Source organism: Manduca sexta, chromosome 3 (genome assembly GCF_014839805.1).
Source record: "Manduca sexta isolate Smith_Timp_Sample1 chromosome 3, JHU_Msex_v1.0, whole genome shotgun sequence".
Lineage (NCBI taxonomy): Eukaryota > Metazoa > Arthropoda > Insecta > Lepidoptera > Sphingidae > Manduca > Manduca sexta.
This window is the reverse complement of record NC_051117.1, coordinates 6,274,814-6,301,062: the sequence shown is the minus strand read 5'-3', so window position 1 is coordinate 6,301,062 and position 26,249 is coordinate 6,274,814. Positions and strand designations below refer to the sequence as shown.

At 34.2% G+C, this 26,249-nt stretch overlaps 1 protein-coding gene across 6 annotated transcripts in view; it reads left to right on the top strand.

Annotated features, from left to right (window-relative positions):
- Positions 1-26,249, top strand: part of LOC115453597 (protein pangolin, isoforms A/H/I/S) — a 160,348-nt gene that overhangs the window by 33,482 nt on the left and 100,617 nt on the right. The window lies entirely within an intron of this gene.

Below are 26,249 nucleotides of genomic sequence, written 5' to 3'. Positions count from 1 at the left end.
CGTCAATGTGCTAGATGGACAGACGAACTTGCAAAGGTAGCAGGAGGATATCCTTGGCTAGACACAAAGTACGATAGAAATCTTTGGAAATTGTAGCCAGTGTAACTACTGGACATTATAAGACTTAACATCTCTTGTCTCAGGATGGCGAGCGCAGTGGAATACCAAACAATACTTTGTAATCCAACGGCAAGCTAGTCTCGTCATTCAAAGCAATAAAAAAAAAGGCTTTCACCCGAAGGGGGTCCATACAAGTCACGAAAATATAATAAAAAGAAAATTAGTTAATATAGTCTGATCATCAATACTAAAATTTTTATTAAATTGTCATTTACTCTATCTAATGATCATAACTTATTTTGTTGTATGGAATTAAATAAAGCTTTATTATTATAACCGTACCTAGGTTATTCAGGTGCTAATGTTAAAGAAATATTACACGAATATCAAATGTACAAACCAAATTATTTTATTACACCTTAGTTATATTTATTTAACGCTTAAACGTCTAAAGGCATTGTTGATTTAAATTAATAGACTTTATAAATGCCTATACTGGTTATAATGATATTTTTTTATGTCATCAGCTTTTAATATAACGTCCATTAGGGATAATTTAATCAACGGTACGCGGACTGTGGGAAATTATTTACAAGTAAACAGACAAGACGTGACAGTTTTTTATAGACCTTAGCTCCGTGTTTGTAGTTTTCGGACAAATTTACAGTTACATGGAGATTGGTGTGAGGGCATGTCATGTATTATAAAAATTGTCGGCTTTTTGTGCCAGGGTATTGACCGAACTTAATTGTAACTAGTCAGTATATATTATACTAGCTTTTGTTCGCGGCTTCGCCCGGGAAGAAGTTCCCCGGGTTTTTTTTTTCGGAGTTACTTGATATGTATCGTTATCGACCAATTTGCACAAAATCATTATAAATTATAGCCTATGTGTTATGCTGACGTATAACCAATATTACTTTAACATTTCATCCAAATCCGTTCAGTAGTTTTTACGTGAAAGAGGAACAAACATCCTCACAAACTTTCGCCTTAAGAATATTAGTAGAATTATGTCTATCAATTAGATAGTCTTTCTCATCAGGTGCAATCATTATGCATATGCAGGCCTGCCTTACACATATTTTAATTAATGTGTGAATTACTAATATCGCAAAACATAAACACATCTTGGTTATTTACTCGTCTTTTTGATTATTACAGAACTGTCTCGTCTCATAATACATCTACGATTTTAATAACCGCTTAAGGCAAATCCTTATATTAATTCAGCCTTGTGAGTATATTTAGCTTATTACTATGTATGTACGTGTAGATATTTAAGTAGTGTAGTTTGACCTTAATCTGCCTCGGATAAATAATGGGGATATTTTGTATGGATATTATTGGTTTTGAAGATAGCTATGTAACAGCTAACTGAATTATCCATTAATAATGCGAAAACAAATATATCTATATCTCTTGTAAGTATTGGGGTTTGAGTAAACGATAGGTCGTGTTAAGTTGGTCGGTTGGTGAGATTTACAGCATGTTGGCATTAAGATGTTGCTTAAACATGGAAGCTGATTTCAAATTGTTATCGTATATCCATGATGTAAAATAAACGTTGTAACTCTATGTCAATATCAGCAGCATTGTATTTGTTTTATGTCATTACGATTGCACTCTAAATTGTACCCTATATCATACTTTTAGGATAGTATGATGCATGAATGTTAATTGGCAATTGGATTTCCCTTATTTCAAAAGCTAAGTTCAAATCGCGTGTTTTGACTAATTACTGACGATATAGTTTCGACAAAAAGTATTGTTAAATTGTGCGTCGTTGCGTTTTTTCAAACATCATCGGTGAACCGTGTTGTGGATGCTAAAGCATTTGTGCATTAAAAGGTAAACATTTATTAAAAAAACTATATATATATATATATATATATTATATTGATATAACATACAAAGTTTAATCCATACATATCGTGTCAAAACATCGAGTACTGCATCATAGAGTTTAACCATGTATATTTTTAACATTCATAATTTACAGCATTATGCATTCAGATACCAACAATGCAGATTATGATGGAAACTATCATAATATTATGATTAAATTACCATTTAAATGTACAATATAAATTACCTTTGGGTAATAAATTGCGGTAAGTTGCTAGTACTGGAGGCGATATAAAATATTTTTATTATAACCTAACTTTAATTGAAGAGTATTTAAGTGATAGTTATTTATTACTTTAATGTGTATGATAAAGTTATTAAAACAAACACGATTAAAAAGAGACGTAGATGCCATCTGCAGATAAGCACCAGTAATTTGTCTGCAAATAATATTTTTAAAACTACCCGCATATTTGCTCGGTAACCCATTTCATTCCCGAGCGTCATAGCGAACGGACGCGTTCAAAAATTGGCTGCATTTTAATTACGCAATAATTTTATTAGTAGCGTAATGGCATACCATTGTCAACCTACCGTCAGTTATTAATTTCACATACCATATCGGGGTAATGCGTGGGCCAGTATGTACTTCCTAATTACGATGTAACAGGCGTGTTGTTTGATTTTGCACGTGGGCTGTTGCATTGGCCTGTATAAATACATGATTACTATATTCGCTGGATGTGACTGATATATTCTTAATAGATTCGTTCTTTTATAGTTTTTTTTTTTAATTCTTGCATGGAAAGTGACTTGAGGCTCAAGGATATCGTCAACCAGTAAGGGTCGCGGATAACTTATATGTTTTTTTACAACTAAATGACAAAAGGAGCAAGTACCTCGCCTAATTGTGTCAGGCTGTCTGATAATCAGTTCTTCTTTTGTATTATGGCAGCCACAATTTATATTAGTTTATTTTATAATACTTTAATAAACGGTGACTTATTTATCGGTGTTTTTGCCAAAACCAAAACAAAAAAAAAATACTATAAAATCTGAGCGCCATTTTCATGTCCTTATTTCTCGATAAACAGTTGGAAAATTAACGTACTGAATTAGAAAACATTGCGTTTTCACAATGACATTAGATGATAAGTCCTTAATCCTAGTAATTTCATTCTCTTTGAATATACAAAAGTAATATCTCTTTTGCATTGTGAAATATAATTTTATTTGGCTTATGTGCGTGACAGCATCCTCTCGGACAGTTGCGTGTAAGTTGTACTAAAACATTTTATAATTGGAATTTTAATAACTGAATAAATTGTTTGGTATTATTTGCAGCTTACGGTTTGCCAATATTTTTATCCTTTGCCACATAAAACATGATTCTGGATTTATGCTAGTTATGCATATTAAAGTGCACAAGTGTGTGCGCAATACATAGGTGCACTCTATCTTCACTCATATAGTCCGGTCAGACAGCCGATCCAATCCGACATGATCGGAGAAATATCATGCGCAGGACCAATTACTTCATGTGCTTTCCGAGGCACGGGGCTATCACACCGCCAACTACCTACTTCCGAGCTGCGTTTGAGTATTTTTTTTAAGTTTGAAAAACACAGTCACATATATTTTAGCTCGACCCGGGATTGAAACCCAGGACCTCACCGCGGTTGTTGTACTTGTACTGCGTACAATTACAATTACAAATACGCCACTGAGACAGTCAAACATATCTGCATGGTGGTACTATTGTAAGTGTCTAACAAAGCTACGCGTTCGTTCATCATTGTTTTGATGGTTATTGTCTCTGATTGCGTTTTATTTACAATCATGTGCATGTAATCAATTTGTGAAGCCTCGTTTATCATAGCTAGTAATAAAAGCCATGCTGTTCGTTGCATTGACTTCAGTTAATGTATTTTTTTCCGATGCAAGTTAGTTGTACTTGTAAAAAATTGGCATAATATTTTTTCCAAAAAGAACATTCCCATACGGGACATCGATTTTAATCCAATAAAGAAACAAATTAATAAATTGAAAATAAACAAAAGGTGTTACATCAAACAAGAATGTATGGGAAATACATTTTATTTATAATATTCAGTCTAAAATTCGTGGAAATGGCTCCGGTTCGTTTGTTCATACCGTATTGATTCGGATGGAGCGCAGGTGTAAGTGTTCAAACACTTTTCACTTTTACGGTGACATTGGGTGTTCGTTGCTATTGGAATAACATTTTGATACGTGACCCTTGTCCGCTGATTCATACATTTTATATTTATAAAAGTTCACATTTAGTGCTATCTTGTTAAAACTAATGAAACTAAACGTTAGTATTTTATGGTATTGAATGACGAGACGAGCATCCCGTCCGTCTAACCGTAAGTAGAAGCCATAAACAGTAACACCATACAGAACTTTGAATTACAAACTGTGTGGGTCTCCACTGGGCTGGTCACCCTGGGCAAGATGTTAAGTCTCATAATGCCCAGTGATTACGCTGGCTACATCGTCCTTCAAACCGAAGCACATGCATACTGCTGTTTGGTAACAGAAATATACATTACGGTGGTACTTATCAGACATAGGCCTGAGACGATAGACCTCGATTACCAAAAACTTAAAATCATACTTTATTTTTTTTAGATTGCAGCCTTCAGGGTAACAGTGACTGACCCCCCCCCCCCCCCAAATTACGAAAAATAGTTTTATTTGAATACCTAACATTCACGTAAACATAAACCACATCCACAGTTCAATACATCTAGTGCCAGTCGTTTCACCTTCGCGAATGCATTGGTTATGCAAGCTTAGTGCATTGTTGTTTATGATGCCTTGTGTTTCCGTTAGCTAACATTCAATATGTTAATCTGCGAGGTGGTTGGCAATTTCTTCTGGCATTGTTACCTTTGGCGGGTAATCGTGTTGGTTTTATTAGCTCGGTAAATTTATTAAAGAGTTACTAGGTATGACTATTAAGAGTTAAGGATTTTCATATTGCGCAAGATTTGATACATGTGCAAATATTATTCTTTTACATTTTTTTAGGATTTTATCTTCCTAGCCAAATACCTTGGTAATTTAATAGCTGTTGTGGTCTTAATGTGTTGCTAAATCAATGGGATAAATATGTATAATAAAATAATAATTACGTATGTATAAGCTCACACCTGTACTTCCGAAGAGGTAGGCAGAAGCATAACGCTTCACCAAGCGTACTTAGAAGATTGACCAACATCTAACTAACCAATTAAAGTTTCAATTAATCTCAGCAATTTTACAGCAAATAGAATCCAAGAAATTGGCTCCCGTCTAGTCTAGTCACAAATTAGCACATCCCGCATACTCCAGACAGGAAGTGGTCCCGTAAAACGCGAAATCAAGACGTTTATTTTTAGATATGGCAATTATTTGTTCACGCACAAATCGACTTTGAACTCTCATCCGTTGCAGACCAATTAAAATTGTCTCACTTGATATTTTTTGTCATATGAGAACGTAGTTGTATTAAGATTGGAAGGCACGGAGAGTTGCTTTTGCCTTGTCGAAAACATTTAAGAGACGAGCATAAGTATTATAAATCGTAATCCTTGACAATAAAGCCTACATTTGTAACGATTTCTTTTATACTAAGGATCATAATCGCTGTAAATTGTTCAATGATTTACATAGTCAAAAATTCCCCACAATTTAGTAAAACAGTTGTAAAAACCAGTCGTAACCGGTTCGTACTAAACTTACGTTTACATAGGTGACTTTACCTAAAAACAGCCAAATAAAAATCAGGGCCTAAAAAGCGTGTGCGTTATCAACAAATCAATAATGTACTGCCCAATATCGATAACTTATCGGTTACAACCCTGAACAAAGAGCACGGAGTAACAGTAGCGTCGTTTGTGGCTCGTTGACGTGACCATACGTCGACGTGTTGACGGGATTGTACGTCGTGGTGTGGACGGGTACGTCAATCTAGGTCGACAGCTAATACAAAATTGTCCTAGTATTTGAGTCAGATTACGATAGGTATTGCTTGACGTGATTATACGTCCTGCTATAACGCGCCTGTTCTGCATCTCAACCATCGTTTTTGAACCCAAATTGTCTGAAATAGACGAGGGTTTTCTAAATACATTTACATATTATGTAAACAATAGGCGTAATTTCTCTGTAAAGCTGGAAGTTCTGGGTTCGAATCTCGGGTTTAAAATCCTCCGATATACGATAACGTCTGCCTACGTCAGAATTAAGGCGTAGGCTGACTAGTCAACTAAAACAGAAAAAACATCATAAAATACCGTTAAAGATAATTGACGTCCCGTGTCGAGTCCAAACATTGGTCACGAACGCTCCGCTTATCAGGATCCAGGAGTGTGTAGCCAGATGTCGCCTTATCACGTGACAGCTTCGCCGGATTATTGGGGATAATGGCCTCCATGTTATTACATTGATAGTAGATAGAAAAGCTTTAGATAAGTGCGTGTTTCCTATGTGATTGAGTGGGTCTGGTTATATTTTAATACTGAATTTGATTTTTTTGCCCATTAATCTAGTTCGATGGTATGATTATAACCGTCATGCTTTGCTTAAAAGCTAGGTTATTATAAAGGATAGTCAGTTATGACTCTGATAAACACATTCGTGTATAAAATCTATTAATAATTTTCTTCATACTTAAATCTTCTACATCAAGTTCGTAGCTCCAAATTATTGTAACACAGTTTCCAATAACTATTAACTTAGCTTCATCAACAGGCCAGCAAACACCACAAAATCGCATCGTATTTGTATTTTTAGGACTTAGTTCATTCATTAATAGTTTAATTCATTTAAAATAAAACGTGATCCGCAGTTGCATCGCGTAGCCTGTTTGTTCCAACATCCAAGGCCTCTACTTTGATCTATTATTGAATAATTCTACAGGAATGCGGCCGCTTCCTAAAGCCTCAACTGACGACATTGAAAAAATTCTAACATAATTCCGGATTTACGGAGACCTTTGATCCCATACTTTATGAGAAATTCAGCTATTGTTCGTTGTAAAAATAATGTAATAAAACCAACCATTTTCTATCTAATACCGGGCCTAAGTAAAATTAACTGTGTTTAACTGTTGTCTATAATCATTATTTAGTTATTTTTAACCGGTCTTTGTTCAAACGTCGTAAAGTTCGGTACATTGTCTTAGTGAAACGCGTAAAAACGTTTTTTATTGTACTCTAAAAGAAGTTTATATAGGCTAATGAAGCGGCTGGTTCGGATAAATTGCTTTTTCAAAAATAGGAACAATGAGAAAAGTTTTATTATTAACTTTACGGAAAAAAATTATAAAGTTTTCTTTTATCAAGTTTTATAAACGAAGATTAGGGCGAGTTATAGCAAACACATTTAATACTAAGATTTATTTTCGCATGTTCATTAACGGTAACATAAAAGGTTTCGAAGAATAAAAGAGTCAGTGAGACGTCGCAATTTCAGACTTCCTCCAAATCGTTTTGCTTGTCATCTAACTGAACTCGAAGCATGCAATTTCCAACTGTGCCAGACAAGAAATAGTATTTTATGTGGCATTCTTGAGAACACATCAAGCTTGGAAGCTATGGTTAACAATCTTCGATTATCTGTCAGCATACCTATGTTTCTAACGCTTTTTCACTTACAAACCACTTTTTAGTATTAAAATGGCGTGTATTTACAAATTGGAAATGATATTAATCAAAAGGTTATAAGCGGTAAATGTAATCAGTAAATTAGAACTTAATGCGGTCTTTACAAGTTAATAAGTTGTTTCATGGTATAATTTAAACTCCTACTAAAATAAGTATTCGCAAACATTTATAATTAAAATACTAATTTATACAACACGCTTCGAGTAATCAGAAGTTGCTATTCATAGAAGGTTTTATATCTTACACGGACCTAATATCGATTACGTTACAATGGCAAATCAAAATTTAATGTAACAAGAATCGAATCAATATCGTTCACAGAAAATTAAACCTTAATCCCCGTAGATAGGTAGCAAATTAACCTGACGCAATTTTAAATTATATCTGGCGTAAATTAAGAAAAGCGCGCGAAAACTCCAGACGCAACAATAAACTGGCAGAAACAACAAATAGAGACCATCGATTAAGACGTAAAATCTATCGATAGCCGAAACTAATCAAGTCCTCGTTTTAATTCACGAAAAACATTTCGTCTTATGTAAATAAACCGCGCGATTAATCTAGTTTTAGAATCGATATAAATTTTATCGTGCGCGGTTACTGTGAATACGACTTTGTGGCTGATTTTTTGGTTCTTTCGCTTTTTTATAAAGTGCGTGATCTATTTCCGAGGATGGATATCTAGTACTTTAAATTAGTATTCAGGCACGGTGTGATAACTATACTTTGAATATAACTGTAAATACTATTGGTATCACGTAAATCTTAGATCAATATTGAAGGACATGTATTATTGTAGCAGTGTTCATATTGCAATACTTACCTATAGGTATAACTTTTTTCATATTTTATTATTTGTTGCAATTTTATTGATTCTAAGCTAGATCAAAGCATTTATTTTGTTAATATTGATATACTTAATTATAGATTTCGTACTCTTATATAATAATGTTAGACCATGTTGTACCCGATAGCATAAATTAGATTTGTGGATTTACAGCACCATTGCTGATTAGCCCAGTGATTACCATTCGGCAGTCGACAAAATTATGCCGGCCTGTTGGAACCGGATATACACACGCTGCTCTTACCATGGCGGGTTGTAACATCTTGTGTACGGTGGTCGCTATTCGGGCGGACATAAAATGTATCTTACCACCAGCAAACTATATTCCAATCCATCACGAGTTGGCAAAACTCTGACAAACCGTTGCAAGCATTTTAAGATGACGGGTTATTTAATAAAGGTCCATATTTCAACTTTAAAAATTGATGTTATAACCCAGGGATTGCGGTACACTGGTGCCCCCTACAAGGAAAGCAATAAAACGAGCAATAAAATAAAACGCGCTGTTTAACTGCATGCACTATTGGTCCGCCTTAAAATAGATTATTTGACGCGCCGTAATATACTCTAATGTATTGTAATTAGTTTCCCTACAACACTAATTGCTTGTTTTGAGTAAATACTAGAATTCGCGTTCTAATGTCTGACAGTGATTGTGTGTCCATTTTATCTTGACCCCTGTGGTGAAGGATTGTGTTGAAGATTAAGTTATATCTCCTATTAAATCCATTAGGAAAAAGTGTAGAAAATATAGAAGTATTTGTAGTTTTGATGTTTGTAAGATGCAAATGAAGAAACTGCTAAAGGAATTAAAAAAAGATAATGTAGTTTCGCCTTCTCTAGTAATTTTTGTCCTGCTAATCATGTTCCACGATTATGCATCTGACTATATAGTTAGAATGTGACACCTAATAATAATTGTGGAGTGCTATAAATTGAGATTGGATGATGAAATTTTGTACTCACAGAGGCTATGTACTTATATGACTTACTTTTTATCCAGGAATAGTAATCGTTCATGCGTTCGCGAGCAAAACCCACTATAAAATAAAAATGGAGTTAAAATCCAATCTTGCGCAAAGCTCCACTGACTTCACAACTCGTTTAGCTTTAGGAAACGGTCGGATCACCCTAAATACAACCGATAACCGAAGGCTAACTACCAAAGCTTTACACTCAAATCGGTCGGTACCAATTGCCCGCTATAAGTTATTTCGGGATGTTTAATTGCCCCACCCATGCACGGATGAGCGATCAGGGATTTTTTTCACGCAGATTAGATCATTTGGACGAAAGGTGAAGTCGCGTGTCAGTTTCGGAAATGATTTAGGATAGTTAAATGACATTTCGAGAAAACTGAGGTTAACGCACGTCTATTTCTAAAAAGCTGCTAATAATATTTTCAAATCTTATATTCATAATTCTGGTTAGAGATAGGTTGACGTTCCAAAATTTTATTGTGTTAAAGAATTGTTTATTAATATGCTATTAGTTAATATGTCATCGTCATAAAAATATTATTTTTCACCATATATTTTTAGCGTGTTTCGACTTTTCTATCGCCAGATTGCCTAACGTTAAAACTCTTCTGAGAATTTGGATCCTGAACAAATCGTCTTAATAAAATTCGAAAGTGTGTTCTGAATCTGATTGAACTCTAGACTCCGCAGCCCATATACAAATGTACGTTGGCATTGGACTAAATCATCATCGTGAATCGCTGGTCGCACTGAAAAGGCGGCTCTTTACTAATAACTTGCCATGGTTGCAAGAAAGAGCGGGCAAAATTTAGATCAGGAATTGATTTTTGATTGAAATTTTTATTAATATTTTAGCTAGAATAGAATATCAGGTATATAACTTAAAGATGACTACAAAGAGTACAAGACATTAAGACATCTTTATTATCCGTGTACACAGTTATTTAGAACAAAATTCTTTATACAAGTTAAAAACTAAACATCCAGCTTTATCTAAATATGTTACGCATTTATCTCTGAAGCGGACCAAGTTAAATTCTTCAAATATTAGCTTCCGTGAGTAATCTCAAGCGAACAAATTTCGGGTGTCGCCACATCTAAAAAAAAGGACATTTTTGTATCACCGAATGCCTCTGTTATCATTGTTAACTTAACTGTCAGTTAAACTGCGGCCGAAAGCTTTCAAAAACTTACGAAATTTTCTATGTTAACTGGTAGAATTATGCCATGTTCTAAGAAATATACAATTGCTCCTTTTTGGAGGTCAGTCGCCTCAGAATCAAGTTTCCGACAGGCCGGCAACATTTCGTTGTCTATATGTACTTCCGTTCTGCGTGCGCTAGCATATGGTTGTAATAATATTCATTCATTGAATACTTAATAGGAAACAAACGCAACACTGGACGAAGAATTCGTTTATGAAAAGAAATAGCAAGTAAAAACCGCTCCCGGATCGATTGGAATGTTTCAAAGGATTGATGAATGTGCAGAAAGCAAAATCAGGCAAGAAATATTGCTACAGCGCAGCGTTTAATTAAAATTAGAGTTTTTTACTCTTTGGAGAAAGATTCGGAGTCTCGTTTCATCCCTTTCTATGCTATATTAACAACGTTGAAAGAAAGCCATCCAGGGTTTCGTTAAATTTTCTAAGCATTTTAAAAGTTTGTGTCTGAATTTGACTGGAACGCAATTCGAAAATTGATTTGTTGAATTCAAATTTCAAATTTGGAATATCAATTCCCGCTCGAGCTAACAGCCGACCCGACCCGTTGACTCATGGTCTCGAACAAATGTTATCTGTCTTCTTTTGTTTGTTTCTCGAATCGTACCGCGGAGAATCCGAATACCAGGCACGATGACCTTCCTTACTCCGCGCCTCCATACAAAAGCTTATACTATAAGGGGCTCGTCTTTATTTCGTCAGGGGTCACGATAAACTGGTTTTTATTTCCGTTGTAGTTATTACTACTCGCCTTGGAATTGAAGTGATTTTTTTACGATTCTCAGTAAGGAAATTATCTTAACAACTTTCATAGATGACAGGTCGAAGTCAAATAAGATTTCATGGCTATTTGCAAATTTAATTTTGCTGCGTTTAAAGTGAAAGAGGCAATGTCGATGATTATTTTATGGTCCAGTCCGACCGGTATTTCTACCCTCGAAATGGCTGTGGATTTTCGCTAATATCGATTCTAACGTAAATCGATTATGCATTTTTTTGTGATATGTTTTAAGTAACGCGTCTCGGGATTCCGGTTTGGAAAGTGGAGCGTGTGGAGCACACTAAAGATTTTAAGGCGTCATAAAATATTAATCTTTGATAGGAGAGCTTACTTGGGTATGTATAAATAGACGTGAGGTTTATGCATCGTCTGTGCGTTTATGGTTTAAGATTTGAAAAGGTCTGGGATTGAATTTAACATACGGATTTGTGCATTCTTAATAAAAAAAATCCAATTATGAGCATTGTATTGTAGTCTCTAATACCTACATGCCTCGCGTATGTAACAATAAAAAATTAAAAATTCCCACAGTATAGGACCAATATTAAGGAGAATTTTGGTGAATATACACATATTGTAAGTCGTTAATTTCGGCCATTTTGTGAAGCAAGATATTTACTATTGGTAAGTAGTTGTAGATCAAATTATAAGGAAATGGCAAATAAACCTCACAAGCTTAAAATGACTCTTAAGTAATAGTAATAAAACTATAAGATCAATATATAGAGATAATAAACAATTAATTTTATTATTTATGATTCGAAGCCGATACCAACATTTAGTTTAATGAAAGAACGTCTTACACAGATACTGCTCTGTTTTTATTATCAAATATTAAAGTTATTTCGGTTGATAATGGGTCGGTTGTTTTGGTATATAGAGCTAATCTTATAAGAACTACTTATTATAAGGAAGGCACATTAATTCCGGATGACGTAGGTTTTTCCGGAAAAAATCACGGTTTCCGTGATTTTCATTCCGATAAAAAACTTTAACGCGGGCTTAGTGCGAACCAAACCCAACTTGATTATTCTTATTTGCAAAACGAAAACTTGATCAAATAAAACGTGCAAACACGCATGCGTTAATTATTTTTATCAGACCGGAATTGCACGGTGGTGGAATCGGTTAAGTCCAAATTTTATGTTTGCTAATTTTACATGGTTTTTCGCTTAAAAATTCACTTTTTATCAGCATTATCGGAAGTTATATGCACTTAACAAAACTAATCGCGCATCATTACCTTGTTATTGTATAAAATAAATACATTATTATGTATGTCGTAAAAGGTGTACGCAATGCAATCGAAATACGTTCTTAAATATATTAAACACATTAAATATGTTGTAGTTAGTCTCCAACTCATAAATCTTAATGTAAAAAGGATTAAAATTCGAAACAATGATAACATATTAAATACATATATTTGTAACTAGCTATTGCTCGCGACTTCGTACGCGTAAAAAGTTTTTCCGGAACAAAAAGTAACATTAGCACTCACGAGTAATGTAGCTTCCTATTAATAAAAAAAAAATCAAAATATGTTTAGTAGTTTAGATTATTATCAAACAACCAAACTCTACACCATTATATATTAGTTAAGATTTTATTGAAGTATTGTTCAAGATATCTGACTAACGAATTCATTAAATAATACAAATTCCCGTTAATTTAACATGAAAATTGCTCGCGACACTTCGCGTGTCATTTCTGAACGTACTGATGTTACCTGTTTTATAATATTACACGTAGTTAATAGACGTTTTATCGTTATTGATGCATAAAATTAATTAAGAATATTATATTCCAATTTTATGTTTTTAATCGTCATATCCTTAATAATGATATCGCATATATGGAAATTAAAAGCAGGAAATTAGATTCATTTAATATAGGATTAACGTTTTGTTGCCTTTGCTCGGTTTTTAGTTTTATATAGATAGATTGTATGACAACTTTCTTTTTAGTTTACTACTAATATAATAACTGTCGACAATGAAATATTTCTCCTGGTTTTATCGTGGTGTTTTATATTACAATTTGCTCCTACGTTTCGAAATAGCAGTATTTATGGTCATGGGGACACTCCATATAAATATACTACATTAAGGTTGCAAATCTAAAAACATCGGTAGAAAATTATAATATAAAAAAACGCGGTAAAATCCGGAGAAAATGTCTAACAGTGTATAACAGTCGCTTAAACACAAAAATTATGGACAATTTATGTTTTGTAGGCAACATAATAAATAAAAATAAAATAAAAAGCCTTTATTCCCACTACTCAACTTAACATTTAAAATTTAATCTTATACCTAGAAAGTTTTGTGACTTCATTTAATTAATTAGTAGTAGTAGTAGTAGCATTTGCGGCGTAGGCCGCAGGCAACGTATAAACAGTTAAATAAATTTTGATGAAGTCATATATCACTTACTTAGTGAATTCCCATTTAGTCTGATATAACATCAAAAAAAGCGAAAACCCTGATACTTTAAAATGCTCCCACAGCAAAACGGCACGCCAACCCTTTTTTAAAACCCATTTGAAATTTGTAGAACAAATAAAAATCAACACCACATTTCTACAATATGGCAGCTTAATTTTATAATGTGGTTATGACGTCATTAATTTCAAAATAAAAATTGTCTTCTAAAGATACATCGTTTTAATTTACACAATTTAAGACGCAGTAAAGAACTGTAGTCGAAAGGTACTCTTGTACGGAACGAAGATGGATCGCGTACATTTATCCACGTCGAAGCATCTTTACACATACACTCAATATTCTTATATTTGATTAACTACGGCTTTTTATCAAATTATTTTGATGTTTTCTTCCGTGGTTTATATGTTAATGAGTTTTTGTATACGTTCTGTTTGGGATATAGATTTTTTTATTTATTTTTCTCACACACAGTCATTACAGAAGTATTCCAATGCGATAATGTGGGGTAACTATCATTAATTTAAAGTAAAAAAAAAAACACTTAAGTATACAACAAAAAACAAAACAATCATAAACATTATTAAAACATTGAACAAAATAAAACATAAAATGATATATAATGATGGCATTGACATACAATCGGAAAATATATAAGCTTGAAAGGAATTATATTTATCGACAAATATACCGAAAATTAATTAAGTATACAGATATTTTGAATCGTCATTTTTTCTGCATCATTTGATCTAGGTTTTGTAGGTCTAGGACAATCTTTATATAATAAAACGTTGAATTGTTATGAATTTTCATATTAAAATCATACAAAGCATTCTACTAAACATTTTATTGATTGTCGCTTAGATATGAATGCCTTTCAAGCCTTGATATGTAAAAGTAGGGTATTTATAACTCATTTATTATGTGTTAGAAGTTCTCTATAGGAATTTCGAAGGTGTGTGAAGTCTACCAATCCGCACTAGACCAGCGTGGTGAACTAAGGCCTAATCCCTCTCAGTAGTAGAGGAGGCCGTGCTCAGCAGTGGGCAAGTATATAATACAGGGCTGATATTATTATTATTATTTTAATTATGTGTTAATTTCTCGCGCAAAGCGAATTTCAGTACCTGTCATGTATTACAAGATAACATTTGCAAGTTTGTTTATCAAAACGTTATCTGTAAGTATAATGACATTAGAAACGCGTATCTATCGGCTAGTTGTAAAAACATTAACAATTCACCGCGAGACCAAAACAAGAAACGCGCACCAGAATTCCGAATTAATCAACGTACATTATACGAAAACTCGCGGGTAATCTCGTAAACTTACCAGATACGATTGGTTTTTATAATACAAACGAGATTTTTATAATAAAAATTGTGAATAAACCGATACACAACACCTGCTCCATCAAACGCGAACGATCATTATGTTAATGCACCTAAAATTCATATCTGCGTTCTCACGTGAAAAAACAACCTTAAATATTTACGAATAAGATCTAAGTTTAATCGAGGACACGAACGAAGGTCCAGAAAAAGCTGAACCGTGTCAAAATACGAGATATCGGAGCGGGCGCCAATTACGGCAAATGAGAGCTTATGTCGTACACCATAAATCGATATCACGCTATACCGCTGGTAACTGTTACGCCCTTAAAGGATTCGTCTCGACGCACCGCGCCGCGTGTTTACACAATAAGGGACCTTGTTATGAAAGCTGAAAGTGTCAAAATTACGTAACCGTGGAAGCGTTAGTTACGCCCTGTCAGACCGCCCTTTGCGCTAACAAGGAGGAGAAGGATGGACAGATTACGCACAAGCGAGAGCGAGCGAGTTGGAAGATAAATACAACTCTTGAAAAACACTTGTGAGATAACAAAGGCTCGCTTCCACGAAGACGTTCAATAATTTGTCTTTTTAATTTTACGGCGAAGTGCCATAGCTTTTAAATACATATATTTCGTTTCTATATGACCTCTAGAGCCATTGGGTCGGGGGGCTGTAGGGACTCTACTCTCGTGAAAACTCTTTATGGCGCATTGTTTCTATGGCCTTGCAAGCCTATAAACTTAGTTCTCATTTGTACCTGGATTTTTACGCTGGCAACACAAGTAATAAAACCGAAACGTGTCGTAATATAATAATATGAAATAAAAGTTGAACTAAGCACAATAAAAATGGGCATGAAAGTATGAGAACCAGTTTTGAGGCTCGGTTTAGTTGTGAATGTTCTGTATAATATTGAGAACTAGCTTTTGATTGCGGCTCTGTCCGTTTGAGCAAGTTTTTCAAGCTAAACTCTTGCTCTATATTTACCCAGTATAAAATGTATCACTCAGGAGTAATGTAGCTTCGTATTAAAAAAAAACAAAATTGTTTAAGTAGTTCCTGAGATTAGCGCGTTCAAACTCTTCAGCTTTATATATTAGTATAGATTACAATCCGGGACTCACTCGCGAGCCAATCGCTACTGGACCACTTCAGTAAATGTTTCGAATAAATTTAATGCGTTTAGGAATTCAATTTTAATTACGCAATTCAAATTCTATTGTTCTAGAAATCGGAATTGCAAATCACGGTAACTTACTGAGTGATGAGTTACGGACACAACTAATTATTTTAATTAAAAAAAGTTAATTTTGGTACAAATTTTATTAGAATTAATCCTACGTATTCCAATATCCCGAAAAAAAATTAGATCATTTCAATAACTTTATTTAAGGTCTAATTGACTATACTTAAAAATAAAACTCCACACAAAATTCCAAATTATGGCATAATTAACCACCATAAAAAACTTAAACTTGCCCATTACCAAATATCCAGCACCCTAAATATATTTAAAAAGCGGGGTTGCAACCCCAAATATCGGCTTAATCCGCGAGTGGCAACACAAATCGCTCATTAGCGAGTTCCGGCCACGCTCCGGAATTGGAACACCCTATTGTTAGCTAAATGGTCATTACAGTGGTTTAGTATTAAACTCTTATACAGGGTGCTTTCATAATGGCGTTGAGTATTAAAATGGAAAGAAGTGGCTTTTGTTTATTAAAAAATGGCGTGGACTTAAAAATAGAACATTTCTGTAACTGTTTAATTTTAAATCTATGCTAATATTACAATAGATTTTCGAATTTATTTTTTTCACTAAATATAGAATGCTATATTCCCTGCTTTTTATTCCAAGAACGGACTACACCGGTTGAACCACAAAAATCCTGTAACAAAATGTGACAAATACGACATAAACCATTCGTATACTATTTTTATTTCAGAATAAATGTGCATAGAAATGCCATAAGGCTCAGTCATGATGACTGTCCCCATAATGCCTCTCAGCATCAGCAGGTTCCATTGTACACCTAAATCGAAGTAATGAAAGAAAATTTATAACTCCCCTAACTCTGGAACTCGATCGTATTTCACCTTCATTTACGTAAACATTTTTTCATTCTAATACCATTGTGCTGTTAGTTATCACTATTCGCTGCCGGACCACCCACGCTCCAGTTACCACGGACCGATATTTGTTACGATGATAAGAGATTAGATGCCAGATCGCAATAGGCAAAGATTTACGTTCGATTAGATCAAACTGCTTTAAGAGTATCTAATCATCCAATGTGCTGATTAATTTTAAATTAGACGATTGTTTCTCTAAGAACTCGTTCACAAATTCTAAGTATTGCTACTCGTGTCATAAGTGTATAAGACGACCAAATACAAATTCAAACTCTAATTTATGTTCGCAAATAAATGGTAGTAAAATGTCTATCTACATTAGCAGTTTAATACGATAACTGTTAAAAAAAATACTTTAAATTTGTTAAACAGAACCTGTCTTAAAATTATAATTGTAATTCATTTAACTTCAACTATTCTTTCTTTAAGCTATTGATAACAGTAAACTCGCTAAAGTGAAATTGAAATGAGTTTCACTCGTAGTACCTGCCATTGAAAAGCCGTTGGTCACGTATTTCCATTAATAACGTAGAAACTAAATATGTATCGGATACAGGTATTATGACAAAAAATCTTCACTATCGTCCAGATTAAATACATTGTGTCGTATAATTTAAATCACAGTATAAAAAGTTTTGGAAGAACCAATTCCACTGTATACTAATCGACATTCAAAGAAGTAATGTTTGTAAGTTTGTTTTTTGTATTTAATTTATAAACTATTTAGCGGATTTTATTAAATATTTCAATTACTTTTTTTTTTATACAAGGATGCGAAAGTGCACCTTATGATAGATGGTATAGGGACTAAAATAAAGTGTCGAATTTTGAGTAGCAGCGCCGTTTTTATAAATAAAACTTGATTTCGCTCTAAATGTAATATCAACTGAGTCGCTGTCAAGTTAAAGTCAGCGTCTTAAGATCATGGCCATATAACAAACAGATGTCAACAACATCTCAAATGATAACTTAAGTCACATATAACGGTTTTTGACTGCTAAGCTTTGTTCTCTATACAGCGCTAACTTAGCTGAAAACAAGCGCTCAATTAACACTTGAAGTAAAGCTTATTGAACAGTCCAAATCCACGAATAAATATCTACTTAAGATTCTACTCAAAAGTGGGATTGGTTTAATGAAACGGTCCATAAACTATTGTTTAGTTTTGATAACTTTATTATAAGATAATTTAAGCGCGCAGAATCGTAATCCAAAGTTTCACGATATATAGTATTTGAAGTAAGTAATTACGTAACGCGCAATACTACTTTATACAAAAATAGAAGGTTGCGGACTTCATTATCTAGAACTTACCAACTTATTAAAGCTACTTTGAAAACAAAACATATACTGGCATGCGAACTAGCATGGGTCAATCAATGGATTTTTCTAAATCTAGGCACTTAAGCATGTAAATAGTAAAGCGATAACCATTTCTTTAGTTGGTTGTGAGTACAATGCCGATCATGAAATAGATTATATTTTATCTTAGAATAATGCGAGCTTGGCGCCTGCATTCAATTTGATAATTATTAATTGATTAAGATAAACTAAGTATGTATATTTGATTCGTTTTTAAACAATTATTAACAAGAGTTTGGTTACTATTTCACCTACATTCGGGAATATCGGCTTATGTAATTCCGACATGCATAACAGCGTCGAAGGTCCAGATCCACTAGAACAGGTAGCATCGGACCCCGGATCACCAAACAGTGGAAATTCCTGGACAATGTACAGTCAACAAGTTTGTTTGCTCGCTACCGGTGTTGGCCACACGCCGTCAGTGCCGTGTTACGAGCAAATATTCTTTACTATGGATTTTTTGGTAGCGTCAGACCGTAAAGTTGTGGGAAAATTTATTTCACTCACAAAGCTTGTGGTGTTTGTTTTATAGGTTTGTCGGTTTATAGATTTTTAACAATGCGTTTTTGATGTTTGAATAGTGACAAAATGTATATTGAAGCTGCGTTTTTGGTATTTCAAATCGATAGTATTTTGAACATTGTATTTTTTTGCTTATTTGATTAATCAATTGGTGATTAAATAACACTAGTTGGATGTTTATTAAAATATCTTTTCCTAATGTCAAATATAATGCACACAAAGACCAAATTATTTATTTATATGATAAGAAACAAATAGGGATTACAAAACATATTTCAAAATTGCATCTTTATTCCTGATTAACGTGCTGGCTGTACATGCGCGCGCGCATGCCCGCGAGCGTGTGTGTGCATCACGCATAGCTTTTATTTTCCCTGTTAGCGATCGACTTGTTAGCTCTACGTGGATAACCTCTCGTACGGACCTACGTCACGAATTACCATCACGTTTTAATCAGGTGTTAGTTTTTTGAACTTGAGCGAGGTTTTTTGAACTGAGGATCTTTTTAGAGGTATGTGCATCTCACGTGTGTATCAACAGGCTGTATTTTTACATACTGCATCCCCTTCTTAATTCTTCACAAAATTTTCAAGCACTATAAGTTTACTTTATATTTCAAGTAATAAATATGTTTAGTTCATTCATCACGTTCGTTAACGCAATGCTACCAAAAGCTACAGTCCATACACGACCTTACAGCCTATAAAAAACATATTGCTGTTTTATAGAAGACATCAAGTTACAAAAGCGAGTCAACGAACTCCGCAGGACAGAGTGCGTCAGAATTGGACAAGAATTAAAAAACTAGTACAAAGAATTGGAGTATGACACTGCATACGTATTAACATGTAAATAAGAACAAAGATAATTGATGTACGAAATTTAAATTGGATTTTGATATAAATCCTAAAGTCTAGGAGATTGTAGAGAGCCGGAACTAGATTTATGGCGGTATTTCTACGCAAATAGACTTAGAGTATTTAGAAATGTCTATATACAACTGAACACTTATTCAGTTCTTTGCTACTCGAAAATAGAACAGTTCCTGTAACAAGGAAACTTCGTATCCTTAATTAGATCAAAAATTATTCAGAAATGGTCAAAGTGACTACCCCTAGTATTCAAAGCCACGTGACGCTCATCCCAAAACTTTGGCAAAAGGTACAAAGCACCCATATTGTAGACTTGCGATATTATCTCCATCATTCTGATGCCACATCTACGCATCCTATTCCTGAACGCTATCCGATTGCCAGTCATGCCCCCTAACGAACATGGCCATGTATTTTTTGTACACGTCGCTACGGTTACATAAATTTGGTTTGTTTGTTTTGGCCCCGGCCCGTTGTATTTTCGTAATACTTTATAGGTCTCCTTTTAACTTACAAGTTTTCTCCGTAATTGGACGGGGAATGTTACTTTAATTGTGTTGCCGTTTCGTTTTATAATATTTAAATATAATCTTTGAGTCCAGTTTGTTGAGATTCAGATTTGAACTTTTTTCTTGTGGATTACGTAATAGTGGATGAAGAGTTAAAGTTGTAAAGGAGTATTTTAATTTTACGTTGCGCAGTTTTTGTATTATGCTTTGCACGCCGTCTACTGGATTCTCTTTATGAAGAAGTGGAGAAATTCAATCCTTATTTATATGTATAATATTATAAATATTGCGTCATTCCGTAATTCTCAAGGGCGACAGTTGATTATGATTCATAATAGTAATAATGATAAGTTTCATTTTAATCTTTCAGTTAACAGTATCAGATGGTCAAACAGAGTTTAAGCGGGAATAATCTTAATGATTAATGAATAAGATTTAAATCAGACTGATTTCCATTGTCCGCGCCCATTGTTCGGTTTTCTCTTGATTCTAGATATGATTCGAAGGCGTAATGTCTTCAAATTTGTCCATTTCATACCAAGAAATATAGAGTCAGATATCAAATTCCTCTTCCATCTCGTTTTAAACGTTTAGTTTTTTGAGGCCGCTAAGTACAAAAATTGAAAAAATCATAATCGCCACCCAAAAGAGGTCAGGCGTTTCTAAAATCCAAGATGTTGCCTTCTTAAGGGTTGGTTCGACGTTACAAGTGGGCAAAGGGCGAAATGAATACAGCCACTTGTAAGTAATTTCGAGTGAAGTGCGTACGGTCTGGCACTTGTTACTTTTTTTTTTTTCTGAATTGTGGGAATCTGCCGTTTGAGACATAGTATTTGCACATCAAGGACCTTCAGTATTAGTTGTATGATTACGACTGTCGACAGATGTCCAACCCTTTCGACATTTTCTTTCACTATACTTAACTTCAAGTGTCCTTTGCTGTGTTTTAATACCAGTTTTTAAACATATCCTGGGAATAACTACCCCCTAACACCTGAAACCTTAAATTTTACACATCCGTCTTCCCTAATAATTATTTCTAAATAGAGTACAGCTTGCTTTATCTTGCGATCTTCAGTGGACATAGAGAAAGTACATACAATTTCAAGATCTAGTTATATCGTGTTAACTACCTATTTATCTCTTACATCTGTACTGACAATACTGATTATATCGATAAAGTTGTCAACAAATCTCACCATTATTCATCCGTGTGGATGTACGTTATTTCGATAGAATTTTGGCACCTTTCTTGCCTTTCCCTTGTTATGCTCCAAATCACGACGGATCTATTTTTATATAATCCGACATCGAGGATTACAAATGGAAGAATCATTCCGACCTAGATCCGCAAGGTTAATGAAAGCTAGTTTATGGTATTACTGCGAAATAGCAAATCGATGATGTTACTTTGTTTGTGATGTGGTCAGCAGCTCCAAAACATGGAAATACCATTGTCTTCCTTCGACAGTCTCATTCTTCATCATTCTTGTGACATTAAAGTCCATTAGTATTAGTCACATGCCATAAATTACCCAAATCGACTTTATATGCCTTTTGATTCATAAATCATCCGTTGTTACGATAATTTACACTCAAATTACAAAATTACACAACACAAGCATCTCTTTAAACATTCATTTTTCCTCCTCACATCTGATAATACTGAGGTTTCAAGTCAAGGATTAAGTTGGAAGGGCCAATGTTTTTTCACTGCCTTAATCTGTGTGCAATAAGTCTTATCTGAGAGACGCCTGCGCATGTCCCTGATATCTTTCAAAAGCATAATATTTGGGCACTTGGGATTTTGTAAGCATCAGAATTGTGCAGACGCGGCATATTAAAAATAATTATACTGTGACTAGCCAATCTAATTTTGTAGCCAAGTTTAAAAATAAATTTGGAATTTAACGACTTCCGTGGCGGTGTTGAAAGCTGATAAACGAGATTTTTTAAATATATTTCTCTAAACGTTAGTAATTTATGTCTAGAGTAGTGTTGGCCGCTTATGCACTGATCCGCATCACCACTTTAGCGTAAAAACAAAATAAAATAATTAGGAACTTGCAAAATTATCGTTTACACCTCTGATAATACGTCAAGAAATCGTAGGAGGGCCATAAACAACTGACTAAAGAAACCTGCCGTGTCTTGTACTTTCCAAGCCTCCCCAAGATGTCCCTTATATTTTACGCAGCTTATCTCCATATCGTCTCCGCTCATTTTTTGTAAATTATTTTCGAGCAAATAAAGGTAAACAAAACGAAGTGAGCCCATCCGGTGTCATTGTGGTGAGATTTCACAATTGTGATACCATCTCGGATATTCTATTGAAATTCGAATTAGTGCGTTGTTTGAACATTTTTGTCATTCTTCAATACGGCTATTGGCTTTTGTTGACTTCAATACAAAGGAATAACACTTTTAAATCTAGTATGTTAGAACTATTTATTGCAAAATATTGTGTTCAGATTTTAATGTACATGGTGTTGCTTTAATGAGACAGCTATCACTTTAAAATGTATACCATCTAGAAAGAAGGCGCTATGTATTTGTACATTTACTGTTATACCTTAAAAGAAAGGAAACATACAAAACGCGACTTTTATGTATTGCCTAAGATTTGAAAACAAAAAATTTATAAGGTAAATGTAGTTTTAACAACATCACGTAAAACACATAACTAAATAAACAAAGCAAATATAACAGTAAAAATAATACTAGAAACCAACAATTATATTATTCATAACGTGTAATTCTGGCCATCAAACCGTTACATTGCCTAATGGCCAATTAAGATTATAATTTAGTTAGAACATAGGCCGGACTCGGGGCGTTCGGCCATAAAGCATGGGTCAAATTGTCCCAGTATCCTGTCGCAAACGTTTTTGCGATATAAATATGTATTTGGTTTATTTTTATTCGACGGAGGAAATATCCTCGTCGAAGTCATTAAGAAAACTATAAATAGATAGTAAATATAACTACTTAAAAATCAAATGTGTATGACATTCGATTTTGTCTTATTTACTTATCAAAGTTTAAATACCTTTAAAATATGGATTAGTGTCGTAATAGCATATCTATGAGAAAACTAAACTAGATTGATGATAGTTTAACTAAACATCGTATAATGATCACGGAAAAACCGTGCTGGAAACAAAATTTATAAACCAATAAAAAGTTATGTTCCGCTTCTCATTTCGCCACATTTTATTCTATCCACGTGAGTTAGCTGAATCCAATGTAAATGGTTAGAAACGACCTTAAATTGATAATTAACGATTTACATTTAAATAATTCCATACATAAAAATGTAAAGTTAAAACTAAGGTTCTGGTTACGCCACAAATAAATAATGACATCTCTGGATCTACAAATTTACGTTCGACATAACGATGTAAATCAGATCATTGGTAATTAGGGGAAACTAACTGTTGGTCTAACAAGGTTTTTAAACGCACCACGTGTAGTCGGTTTCCGAACGGTGCTCGAGCGGGCGCCATAAATACAGGCTCGTCGGCGCGGGCGCAGGTACGCGCCAAACGAGATGGTTCCTTTTTAAAAAAAAACACTCGCCCCACAACCCATTAACGACTTAAAGTCACGGCAGTAAGATACAAGTTCATTTAACTGAATCCAAAAGTAATTTCCATAATTCACTTTGGGCTTTCTCACTTCTGAAATAAAGCTCCTTTTTCGGAACGGACGTTGGTAACAACCGGAATTTTGGGTGTTGGAATTTAGGTCCTATGATGTGGGTGTTAAAGTTGGTATTCGGTGTGTTAATGGTGTAAAGTTTTTTCTCGTCATACCAGATTTTAGTACTCTTTTAAGTCCTTTTTTGTGACAGCGTGTGGAGCAAGCGATGTACGGTGGGTGTTTTGCGGGGTCACCGAGGATAATAACTGTAAATTATCGTCTTTTCGGTTTATTGAAATACGTTCGGACGCGTTCTAATGGGTGGATTTTATATCCGGAACGATGTCTTGAGAAATGCGCAAAATATGTTCGGATATATCATTGTTTCGATTTTCAAATATTATTCTTATAACTGTACTATATCACATTCTAGAAGCCCGTATAATGTATATTGGCAAATCAGAATAACTGATTTAAATTTACATAATTCGCACACGTCACTTTAACTTATAGTATCCATTATGCAGATTTAGTAATTAAATAGTCATTAACAAGGAAATCTAAGCTTTATTACTTTTAAACGCTAATAAAATGGTGCAATATAAAAACAGCAACCGATATTGGCAGAACACCTAAAATCCAACTCAATACAAACAGACAAAGTAAACTTTCAACACCAATCGTTTCGATAGAAAACCAAAATCAAACGGCAGCTAGACAATCGAGGTCCTCAATCAGGCTGTGCGAGGGAGATGGGAATAATTTTCCCACGGGTGTGAAGAGAGCGGGTAGACGTCCATCAGCTCGGTCTTCGAGCGACGTGCTAATGAGACGGGAGGGCTCTAATTGCGTGCGAACAAACAAATGACGTGATAATACCTACTTTGTGTTATAGTTTATAGTAATACTTTATTAGGATTAAAGTTTAAACGGCTTTGCCTTCTATTTAAGTTTCGTCTTGGTATTTCAATTCGTGGCAGAAGTTTGAGGAAAGGATGAAAATATTACTTTTCATATTATAGTGTTATGTAAATGAGTTACAATTTAAAGGATCGGTTTTTAATTACATTCAAAAGTAATCAAGTGTAATGTTAATTGAACGTGTTACGGTGATTATGCAAAATTTACTTATAAATTAATTTACACATTAAATATTAATAGTTTTTTGCACCATAAAACTGTGTTGAAACTTAACTCATGTACTTTTCTAATAATGATAATGGGAGAGTGCAATGACGTCACCACTATTTATGTTTCGGACAGATTCGTGACCAAAAGGCGATGTTCCGAAAAAAATAAAAGGCGAACACCCGACCGTTCCGAGAAGTGGACTTGTTAGTATCACCATTTATTACGCCATGGGTACCGTCGGCATTATGGGTACCAAATTGAAAAGTCAATTATTTGCCTTCCATTATAAATGTTATAAAAATTTAATTGTGCGGTTTAAAAACGCGCCGTTGCGACAAATTCTCGGTATATAGAAGCAATTACTTGCTTCACGCTGCGACATCCCGGTTTCGGGGTAAATGTAAATCAATAGGACCATCTGATTTTACTTTACTGCGATAAGTTAATTCTACTAGCCGTTATATATTGCCTGAATCAATTTTAATCTGACAAATCTAATCCGAATAAGGCAATTTTTAAGAATATTTAATTTCAGCCCATGTTCTATCATGATTATTGACCTTTAGATAATTTCAATATAACATTAAATACATAACTTAAATTATGTGTAAGATTTATATTACTCATTTTAATATAGTATCAAGGATACAAGTATTACTCAACAGCGTTGGAAGTTAAGGCGCGAAGAGACCCAAATTCGGCTCATTTGTCAAAATTAACTGAAAGCACTCTCACGAGCTGGACATTTGGAACGACTCTTTAAATTATACCTATACGCGACTTTTTACATCGGCTTGACAGCTGATACTTGGCTCCGATCCTCGTATTTTCTTTATCGTATCACTTACTGTTATTATACCTTGTAAAATACAAGAAAGTGCACG